At 37.5% G+C, this 12,002-nt stretch overlaps 1 long non-coding RNA gene across 1 annotated transcript; it reads left to right on the top strand.

Moving 5' to 3' along the window:
- The first annotated feature begins 6,737 nt into the window (after positions 1 to 6,737).
- On the top strand, positions 6,738 to 9,284 carry LOC122066196. Its single transcript, XR_006136276.1, has 3 exons — positions 6,738 to 7,366; positions 8,285 to 8,672; positions 8,804 to 9,284. It is a non-coding gene; the product is annotated as an uncharacterized LOC122066196 (long non-coding RNA).
- Positions 9,285 to 12,002: the final 2,718 nt, after the last annotated feature.

A 12,002-nucleotide genomic window follows, 5' to 3' on the forward strand; every position in this document is an offset into this window, starting at 1 on the left:
TGTTGTGTGTGGGTAGAGCATCTCGCTCTAATACCACTGTTATCATACTCCATTCTATATAGAACAGGACTGATAACTGAGTTAACACCTATTAACACGAAACCTACCAGGATCACATGACGCAGTAACCATAGCACAGAATACACACACTAAATCAAATAAAATTTATATTTTAGTAGAAGTCTTACTTGTACATATCTGTAAATACCCCAATACTCTTGATACCCAAATTGTATAACATAACATAATTACACATGGGCCCGTAGTCGTGATATATGCAAAAGAAATATAATTTAAGCATCTAGAACACAAAAGGAATAATATTTCCAAAATAATAAAAAAGAATCCTTGTATGGTATCAGTGTTAGTGACACGCAATACAGCTTTCACATAGGTACTCGGCCCCATGCGCAGGATCTTCAGGGACCCACCAATCCTCTATTGGAAATTCCACAGTGGGTCCCGACTCTATCTCTCCAGCCAGAAAACCTACAAGATCAACTAAAAATGGTGTGCACATGGGATGATCTCACTAGCCCAGTAACTGAAAAGAAAGACCACACAAGTATGCGTAATACAAATGAACCCATATACGTTCAGTTCATTTTATTATCTTAGTCCACCTAGACAACAATTCTAAGTCATAGGTTATGTGCTACTCACAACCACAGTGCGCGTATGCCCCAGGTCCGAGTCACAAACCTCATCCTGTGATACGCCTATTGGGTTGTCGGAGAAGGTCAGCCGTTGGTACCAAAAAGTAAAATGCTCACCCAGAGTGACATGAAAGTAAATTGCTCTCCCAGAGCGACATTAAAGTAAAATGCTTACCCAGAGCGATATTAAAATTAAAAGCAGTAAGATTGGCCCTCTATTATATCACTGAAGTTTCTGACATGATATACCTAACACCTAAACCCTTACTAAGAAGGGTCATAGTACAGGGATATGTCAATCCTAACCGTATACTCCTATGTGAGATAGTACGACTGCATAGTATCACCGTGTCCCATTCCATGGGCCACCAATGCATTCGTGTCCAAGCCGACTATGGCATTTAGTCTAACAAGCACATAATCAATAATTAAAATCACCCATCTCACATCACAAAACAAGGACATGAATTTAACAATTAAAGATATCAGCATGTTAATCATAAATGAATTTCATAATGCACATATCAATGCATGTAATAGCATTCAAGGATGACTAGTCTACACAATAATAAATAATGACATGACTAGTCTACAACCAGAATGACATGATACAATGTCCTCTTCCCACTTACCTATTTGTGTACGATGATCACCCTTTGTACGGGGTAGATCTGGCGTGCGATGACTCAAATTCTATTACAACCTATCATAAAAGGGCTGATTTAGTATACCTCCACTCTAAAGTCATAACTAGTGAGGTTTGATATTCCAATGTTTTTAGAATCACAAGAGTAGGTTACCCAAGAAATTTGGGTCCAATCGGAATCCGAGAAGTCGGATTGGTAGGTTGACCAGTGGACAAGGCACCCACTAGTCCTTACTCTCCTGTTGGATCAGCAGCTCTGCTTGGACCGACAGGCAAGAATGGTGGGCAAGACACCCACCAGTCCTTGCTCGCTGATCAAGCCAGCAGCCCACCCAAGACAGGCAGGCACTAGATTGGTGGGTACTGTCCATTTTGAAGCACCCACCACTCACGACCAAGGTTTTGCTGCTCTCTCTCATTCTTCATCCCACCTTGGGGAACCCATCAAGGGTCGATTCGACTGCATTTTCCATAAATCTAAGGCTCCAAATCATGATTCCAACTTAAATCTAAGGTCGATCTAAGGTCGATCCAAGGTCTTAAGCATGGATCTTACCTCTTTGCTCAAGAATACCTCAAACCCTCAAATCCTTCTCTTTAGTTTAAGAGATCAACAAAAGCTTCACAAATCTTGCAAGTCTTCCTCTAAATCATTCATAAACAACATATAGAACCTCTATTAAACCTTAGATTCATATTCTCAAAAGATAGTAGCAAGATCAAAAGGATTTCTACCCAAATCGAAGGGTTTCACTTAGGGTTTCATAAAGGCATAAGGAATATGGACCTTACTCACCTAAAATCATAGATCTCGAGACAAGGATTGCAAATCTAGTGTCGGATTCAAGAGATCTGACCCTGGCAACTCACAAGGATCGTCTCCTTCCCCACTTTCTTCTTCCTTCCTCTCTCCTCTTTCTTTTTTTTTTTTTTTCTCTCTTCTTTACTTTTCTCAACTACCTTGTAAAACAATAAATGAGGTGAAAGAGAGGTAATAAATGCTATTTATAGTAGGGTAAAAATATCTAGTGACCAGATTGGTAGGTCACATTGGTGGGTCTGACCCACCTATGACCACCCACCAGTCAGCCAAACTTAGCCCAAACATTAGAATTTGTTATAGGGCTTGGCCCCGTCATGTATTTCACTCTCGGTAATTGATTAATACGTATACTTGGAATAAAATACAGTCACGTACCTTTATTATGCATACATGGCCTCATGATAAGTGCAAGTGTACAGTTTGGGTACACAAACTTCACTGGGCACTGACTCCAACTCATTTGGCCAATCCGAGTTCAGAGTCACTCTTGCCATCATGCTCCATAAGGTACCCATCGTAGCCCACTCGGGTTCAAGTCCTGCAAGACCAAACCGAACCAACCGAGAAATTAGACCAAGTTTAGAAAGTAGGGTATCACAGAAAATGGTCGGAATCAACCACAAAAGCCTTATAATTGATCATGCTAGAGCAGCTTGAATAGGGATTGCTATGGTCGATTCAACCAATGATTTTAGACTCAAAACTGATGATCGAACTGATCTCTATAGTGATTACAATTTTGAATTAACTATTCTAGAACTACATGAATTGGATAATTCATGACCAATTCCAATCCATATTGGCTAATACCAAGATTTTAACACAAAATCAAAGAATGAATTGGTCCCTAATGATTTTGGTTCGGATTAGATCCTAATCAGTCAGAATCAATCCCAAAACTGCTTTAGATTTTGAAAACCAATAATACCAAAAACCCTAGATTTGGCTATTCTATAATGACTGGGATTAGGATTGATCCAAATTGGCCAAATCGATCAAAATTAGAAATCTGACATTGAACCAGTCCTTACAAAATTTGAATCAAATCAAATCGAAATTGGACCAAAAAATCCTAGAATAGACATTCAAATCTTAAAACCCACAATCCAATCCAAAAAAGCCTAGAATCGATTTTAAACACGAATCTAAGATCAAATCAATAGTTGATAATACCAATCCAAATCCAAATCAAATTGAAATTGACCAGAATCAGTCTCAAAACCCTTAGAAACAACCTATAAAATATAATATAATTACAATATTCCTCTTGTCATCTTCCTAGATTTTAACTTTCTTGAAAAGAGTTCGGATCAAGTCCTCGTACAAGAATCTAAGTTTCGATTCTCGTACAATTAAGAGGTGGATGTGTGCAACCCACTTATTATCTCTCCTAAATTTTTTACCAACTACCTATCTCTTCCTATTTTCTCTCCCTTTCTTTTTCCACATTCTCTCTCTCTCTCTCTCTCTCTCTCTCTCTCTCAAAATTTTCACTAACATTTTTATTTTAAAACTCACGTAAAACTAATCTCTATCATACTAATACAAAGCAATCAAATAAAAAAATAGAAAAACGAAGAAATTTTACTCATTTATAGAGGATGGTTCACCCACCATCATAGGGTTTACAAATCCCTATGGGTCTTGGTACAAGTCCAAAATACCCTTCTATATCCTCTAACATTTAATGAAGCCTATGCTGAATGGATCACTGTGGTTAAAAGAAAATGAGATTACTCCACCTATAGAGTTATCAAATAGGTATTCTAGACTTAGGGTTTTAGTACTGATCTAATTGATCGGAATTAGATTGGATAGAATCAATGTCGTGTTGGATCGATATTGATGTTGTATTGGACCGATATAAGTAGAGAGAACATTTTGTATAAGTATTTTTGGATTCAATTAATTAAAATAAGATTCAATAATTTAAATAAAAATATAAAATAATTTTTTTATGCATAAAAAGAAAGTCCAGAAGAGAAATAAGAGGCAACTAAGTCAAAAGAGCAAGAGAAGGAGAGAGATAAAGAAAGTGGTAACAACATTATAGGCAATCCCGGTGATAATATTTAGTAGGTTACATGTGTCGGCAAACGAGATGTACGAGAACCTAAGACCAAATTCTCGAACGAGGACCTGATCCAAACTCTCCTGAAAACACTAGTGTGTTTATTAATTATTATATAACATGATACAACCCAAGACCAAATTCTCGTGCTGGCCAAGATTGCACCCTTAGTGTTTATTAATTATTAATATAACATGATAATATAAGAAGTTAATCTATTCCTTTAAAAATAAAAAAGGAAAATTATCTTGTACCACCCCTATTTTTAAGATTTATTTAAGAAACCATCCTAAATTCCTAAAAATATCAATTGTACCCCTGATGCATAATGTTGTTAGTTTAGAAGTGGAAAAGACCCTTTTGATCCTTTTTTTTTTATCTCTTCTTTTCTTTGTAACTACTAGCCCATGAAGATGCTCTTTGTTTCTGTCTAAAGACGAGATTGCTTCTCCCACCGAAGGTTCACAATTCTGAATCAAAATAAAAATAAATAAAGAAACAATCTTTTACCTTTTTCATGGATAAGAACTGTAAAAATTCTGCAACAATGGTGGCAGCCTCTGCATCAGGGGGTAATAGTTCTTACGTATGATGCAGACTTTGGGGGTAATGTCAATTTTCTAATTTTTTTTTAATGGGTTGTAATGACTTATACAATGATTTAATGATCAATTGAAACATTTTTGGGCCTACAACCCATAAAAAAAAAAAGAACTTTAGGGTAGGCATGTTTAAAGAGTGTTTAGACTTGAATAGGTGTGTAGCCCAGTTAATGCCTGTTTTACAATAGCTCGATTAAATCTCGACACCGACCGATTAAGAATACCAATAGAAGTAAAATCTTTCTACCTTTATTACAACTTTAATTATGCACAACCACAGTATATACCAACTGGAACTCAACATAAAACAAAACAGCGGGGTTATGCAAAATTAACTGAGGTGATATTGAGAAATTTGCATCAAAACAAGGATGTAAGAACGGTTTAGTCTCCCAAAAATAATCCAGTCCATAACTGTGATCGCTCCCTCATGCCCTTCACTTCGTCAATGCCAAATTTCCTTCAACGGGGTTTATATTATTAGTAAGGCATTAGGACCAATAGAAGCTTATTCTAAAAGTCCATAATACTGGGCATATAATATGAGTAGGATATAAGAATGTGGAATTCACGACTCAATTTACATGTGGATCACGTATAATAGACCTATGGTTTATTTCCAAAAAAAAAAATTGAAGTCATGTAACCAGACATAATGAGGTGATTAGGCCGTCCACTAAATGGGCATGTGTAAATTTGAAATAAATATTTTGAGGGAGGAATGGACATTTTATAGGAAAAAATTTGGTTGCTACCCGGGCTGCAACCCCCTGCTGGCAGCCAAAGAAATGGAATAATTCACTTCCCCCGAGGGTTCACAAATACCCTCCTAGATTATAGTATTTTCCAAAATAACCTTTTAGATTCCATTTCTTTAGCTGCCACAGCATGTGGCTGCAACTCAGGCAGCAGCTACATTTCATCCAGTGTTATCACTGGGGATTGAGTTCGAAGAAAGATAAGGAACTGCCTTCATTCGTATGCCACTACAGCTTAGAGTAGCTAACGGAAAAATTAGCATGCTCAATACCCTAATGCACGCTTCCTACAATATGATGACATTTAAAAACTGTCACAAAAAGGGAGAGAAGAGTGAAAAAACCATCACAAGAAGGGAGATAAGAGTGAAGGGCCACATATCTTTAGTAGTACGTTACCTCTATTACACTTTTTTTTTAATGCAATACCTCTATTGTAGAAACGCAACCCTAAAACGATGCAGAAGATAATGGAAAAACAAAACAATCAACGCACACGGATTTTACGAGGTTCGGCAAGGTTGCCTACGTCCCCGGTGAGATGACATCCTACTTCACTATCAATGGAGATAGGGTTACAGCGCTTGTCCTCACACCTCTCAGTATTGCTTGCATTACAGAGAAAGAAACCCTCGCTACAAATATATGGCAAAAAAAACCCTAATCCGAAAAGTACACAATTGCCCTCAAATAAAAAATTCGAGTGGGGGGTTGCGCCCCCCTACACCTCCTGCTATGCAGAGGGCCTCCTGCCTCCCTTGCAACCCCCACAGCCCGCTAATCAGCTAGCGGGACCGCCGTTCTACCTGTCTAGGTGCTACATCAGTACTCCCTGGATTAAACTGCGACGGAATACTAGACATCATACACCAACATCTATTTCAGTTTATAACAACATTTTCTTTTTTAACACACCACTTGGTAGTAGTAGAGAAGTTATTAAATGGACTTTTGACTTCCTGAATTTTGACCAGCTACAACCTTTTTCCTTGTTTTTCTAAACACCCACCAGCAATGGCCAATAGCGACAAAAGTCGGATATCCCAAAACGTCTCGGTGCCTTACAAAAACAATGACAAAACGTCTTGGTTATGGCAAGAGGGTAGGTATGCAGGGTAGGTATGAAGAGCAACATCTCGGTTATGAAAGGATGGAACGATGGTAAGAACAACGTCTCAGTTATGAAAGGATGGAACGATGGTAAGAGCAATGTCTCGGTTAGGAAAGGATGGAACAATGGTAGGTATGCAGAGCAGGTAAAGAGATAAAATGTCTCGATTAACAAAGGGGCTGACGATTTACAGGATTTCTTCTTTGTGATAAAGTTGTTCCAATGAGAGAGTGAGACAAAAAAGCAGGTAAAGAGGAGGGAGTGAGACAGAGAAGCAAGTAAAGAGGCAAAATGTCTCGATTAACAAAGGGGTTGATGATCTACAAGATTTCTTCTTTGTGGTAAAGCTGTTCCAGAGGGAGTGAGACAAAAAAGCATGTAAAGAGACAAAATGTCTCATTTAACAAAGGGGCTGACAATTTACAGGATTTCTTCTTTGTGGTAAAGTTGTTCCAGGGAAGGAGTGAGACAGAGAGAGACCAGACAATGGGAAAGGGAGAGATTGAAAGGACGTCTCAAGGGAGGGCAGAGAGAGAAAGGAAAGTAAAGGAAAAAAGAGAGACAAAAAGACATGGAAGAGGGATAGAGAGAACGAACAGGAAATAGGGAGAAGGGAAAGACATGAGACAAGCTCGGTGCGATAGAGAAAGAAAGCCTAAAATGGAATGTTGCAAAGAAAGATATTGAAAGGAGTAGACTGTGAGTGATTTCATCTTATTTTTAGTAAAAATTTTATGAATTTTTGTTTTTTTATTTTTTTATTATGTGGTAGGCATGCAGATTGATAGCAAAAGAGAAATGTATTCATCTATTGGGTAAAGCTTTTTATCTAAAGCTTTCATGGTTTTAGGAGACTTCTCATTCAATGATATGCTGCGTCTTATTTTTTACTATTTTAATTCATTCACATAATCTATTTACTGGGATGTTCCTCATAACATCTCTGTTGAATACTCAAAAATTATTGAGCATCATCTCCTAGAGTTTCTTCTCCTTATCATAACAATCCCTGTTGTGACCCTAATGTGAAATGATACTTTGAGCCCTAAGAGGAAGAGTATCTCCCCTGCTATGACTCCTAAGAGAAGTGCTACTGTGAGTCCTCATAAGAGGAGTACCTCCCCTGCTATGACCCCTAAGAGAAGTGTTACTCTGAGTCCAAGGAGGAAGAAGACCTCTCTTGTTGTGACCACAGATAGAAATGATTCTGTGACACCAAAGGGGAAGAGGAAGGGTTGTTCGTCCAAATCTCCTAACTTGAGTGTTTGTAGAGATGATGTCCTTTCCAAAGAAGCTGAGAACATGGACTATGATGCTACCCGTGCTGCCCCCATGCTTCTGAAGTGATAAGTCCAAGCCATTATCATAGATCAAGAAGCAAACGTAAGTCTCCTATTAAATGGAATAAAAAACTCAAGTTTAGTAGTCCTGAATCAAGCATTTCAAAGGGTAAGAGAAGTGATTTCATCATTTTTTGCATGGTATATTCTTTGAGTTATTACTTATCTATGTGTTTCTAACAAGTGTTCAGTTTTTATTTATTTATTTATTTTTAATGTCTATTAAGTAGCTCTGTATTTTTTTAAACCAAGTACTGAGTTGTTACATTTGTCCAAGGTGCATTGCATGATCCCCCCTCCCCCTGTAAGAAGAGCCGACCACTGTTCCAAAGGATAGTGAAGAAAAGACCACCTGTGATAGAGATTGGGTCTCCAATTGAGAATGAATCAAATAATGAGGATACTGATCCTGGCTCTATAGCATGGTGGGAAGGAGTCATTGATATAACTGAGAGTGGTACCGATCTTGGTGAAGACACAACATCGGATGTGAATATTGAACCCAATAGTGATATAGGTGATGGCCATGATGTCTTGCCTCATGACGGAGGCAATGAGGAAGTTCTTAGAAGTTATGATTGATAACGTGAGAAAGCTTACTTCAGAGATGGAAAATGAAACTCCTAAGGCTAGCCCTTCTCAGTCATAGTCATTTATCCATTCATGTAAGTTCTTCATGTAACTTTAGTTATTTATGCTTGTATTTTTAATATTATGTTTGTTTGTATATTCGTAATCCAATTGTTTTATATGTTAATCACTTCATACTTTCTAATATTTGTTGTATTTAATGCAGGTTATGGATTGTTACGCAAATTGGTTTATTTGGCTCGGTATTCCCTTTTTTATTTATACTTTACGCTTCAAAACTAAATGGATGAATGTAATATGACCCACCTTTTTAATGACTTCCTTTTTCTTCTTGTATCAGATTAAATCCCTTTTGATTTACTGCTTCAAAACTTCAAATATTTGACTTATCCTTTTTTTGTCTTTGGATTATGAATTGAATCACACATTTGTTTGAAGTAGATGATGGTTACTGTTTTTACATTATCCTAAAATGCTTATAAAGCTCTTGGATCATCAACTTGACGCAATTTTAATCCTATAATTTTCTATCTAATGCATGTTTAACTATATGAGGTGTAACTATGAAGTATATCTTTTATGGGTTATTTGAAGTTTATCATCTTTTAACATTTGGTGCTCCAATGGGGTTCTCATTTTTTTACTATTTTGGCAAGTCACTTGCCTTTTGGGATCTTTTTTTAATCATCTTTTCTTTCGTAGTTTCTTCGTATAGTATGTGAGAATGTAGTTTTTTTAATGTAGTTTCTTTTCAATCTATGCAAAAGGAATATTTCGTTGCATATGTACCCCAATCTAATGAACAAGACTTTCCCGACTTTAAAGATCCCTTAGGATAAAGAGAACTGTTAACGATAAATACTCATCCCATTTTCTGTTTCATTATTATCTTTGGGTTGTCCTGCATCATATATACCTATGTCAATTGGATTTTTTAAGTGAATACATTAAATATATCATCACTGATCTCATTTTGAAACACTATATATATATATATATATATATGGCAATATGATTTTTCCTTCCTTTAATGACACCACAACTCTAGAAGATGTGTTTCTGTTATTCCTTACAATCAAATTGTTGTACAAAATTTCTGGTTTTCATAAAAATTGATGGTTATGCCAATTGATGTTTTGTGTAAGGAAACACAGTGCGAATAACATCCTTCATTGATGGATCTTGATCTGTGAGGATCAACTTTGGAGCCTTTCTGTGATACCCTACTTTCTAAACCCGGTCTAATTACCCGTATTGACTTAGTTTGATCATGTAGGGGCTAAACCGGAGTGAACTGACGCAAATACCATATGGAACATGGTAGCAAGAGTGACCTTGAACTCAAGTTGGCCTGACAAGATCGACCGGGTACCAAGTGTAATATGTGCACCCAAGCCTTGCACTTGCATGCACCACGAGGCCATGTACAAGAAGTAAAGGTACATGCTAGTAATTTTGGGTGCCTATGCAATTTAATTATAAGTATGAGTTTGTCCCCATTGAAGTCCAAGTGGAACATTAGCAATGGACTGACTAGAATGGTATACCACCTGAGATATACTCACTTGAGATATACCCACCTGAGATATACCCACCTGAGATATACTCACCTGAGAATACCCACATGAGATATACCCACCTGAGATATACCCACCTGAGAATGCCCACCTGAGATATATCCACCTGAGGTATACCCATCTGAGAATGCCCACCTGAGATATACCCACCTGAGGTATGCCCACCTGAGATGTACCCACCTATGACTAGAAGATAATTTTTGGGGGCCCAAGTATAAAATAGGAGACATTTATTGTCTTTTAAAAATTAATGATAGTTAGTCGGTGGGTGAGTAAAGAAGAGAGCGAAAGAAAGAAGAAAGGAAAAGGAAGAAGAAGAAGAAAGAAGAAAAGAAATCGACCGTAGAGCTTCATCGGAGCTGGGTCTTGGTATTTTAAGCCCGGATTAATGATCAGCTCATCGGGATCTTCAATTTGAGATATGTATTATACATGTTCCAAGGATTCTTAGGAAAACCCCTTTCTTAAACCCTCTTTTTGATTTTTGGGAAAGAACCCACTTGGATCTTGTTAATCCTACTTGGATAATCAAATATAAGGTCTAATGGAATGATTTTAAAGGAATTGGAAGGAGTGTTGGTGAAGATTTAGAGTATTTGAAGTTCTTGAGCTAAAGAAGTGAAATTTGGGGTTTCATTGATGTTCTTGAGAAAAAAGTAAGAATCTCCTTTTTTTTCTTTTGATTTGATCTTAGATCTAGGTTGAGGATACATGATTGGACCTTAGATAAGTGATATGAGTTGTCGGATCGACCCCAAACAAGTTCCTCAAGCCAGAGAGAAGATGGGAAAGATGAAAGAAGAAATTTGTTTCAAGACTGGGGGTGTTCCAGACCCACCTGTCTTCGGGTCTCTAGCCCACCTGAGTTCCCAGAAGTTAATTTCTAAGCCTCTGGTGTAACCGGCAGGTATAAGACCGGTGGACTCCAAGGCTCACCTGTCTTTGACTTATGTTCACCTGTCTTTTCAGAATGCCCAGAATGGGTCCAAATTTGATGGGTAACCCCCATTTATGATTCTAAACCTGATTTTAGTGTTCAAACATGATGATTTTGACCTCAAAATAGTGAAATGATAAACCATTATGTTTATGATAAGTTACACTCATTATACGCATACCCGCACATCGGATATCTTGCTTGCTGAATACAAGCACCATGTACATATACAAGTAAGTGGGGAGTGGACTTTGATTTAATTTTAGAATGTTATGCATCACTTAACATGTGTTAGTCTAGCCATTTCATCATGTCACTTGTGTATAGACTAGACATCACGTATGCCATATCACTCATTATATGTGCATTTACATAACATGTTATACTTTGCTTTATGATGAATATTCTTTATGTCTTGATGTATGTGATGGAAGAATTTTATATGGATATGATATGCATACTAGATTAGATGCCATAGATAGCTTGAAAATGAGTGCATGGTGGCTCATGGAATGGGACGTAGTGCCATCGTGTAATCGTACTATGCTCATATAGAAGCATGCGGCTAGGATTTATATACCCCTTTATGCTACGATCCATCCCAACAGGGGTTTATGTATTGGGTTACTATTGGGGGGAAGCATCAGGTTATGGTTGTCGAACTCCTACAACAGTCTGAAATACGCATGGTGGATCGTTAGGACAGTCGGTAACCTCAGTGGTATATTCAGAGGGCCGATCGTACTACTTTTATTTCAGGTGGAGTCACCTATTTACTTTCTGTCATTTAAATTTGTTGGGAGTCAGCTTACATTTTAAATTTTGGTACCAATGGTAGGCCTTCTCCGACAACCCTATGGGCGTATCGCGGGATGGGGTCCACGACTCGT

Source organism: Macadamia integrifolia, unplaced genomic scaffold (genome assembly GCF_013358625.1).
Source record: "Macadamia integrifolia cultivar HAES 741 unplaced genomic scaffold, SCU_Mint_v3 scaffold2287, whole genome shotgun sequence".
In the NCBI taxonomy this organism is placed as follows: Eukaryota; Viridiplantae; Streptophyta; class Magnoliopsida; order Proteales; family Proteaceae; genus Macadamia; species Macadamia integrifolia.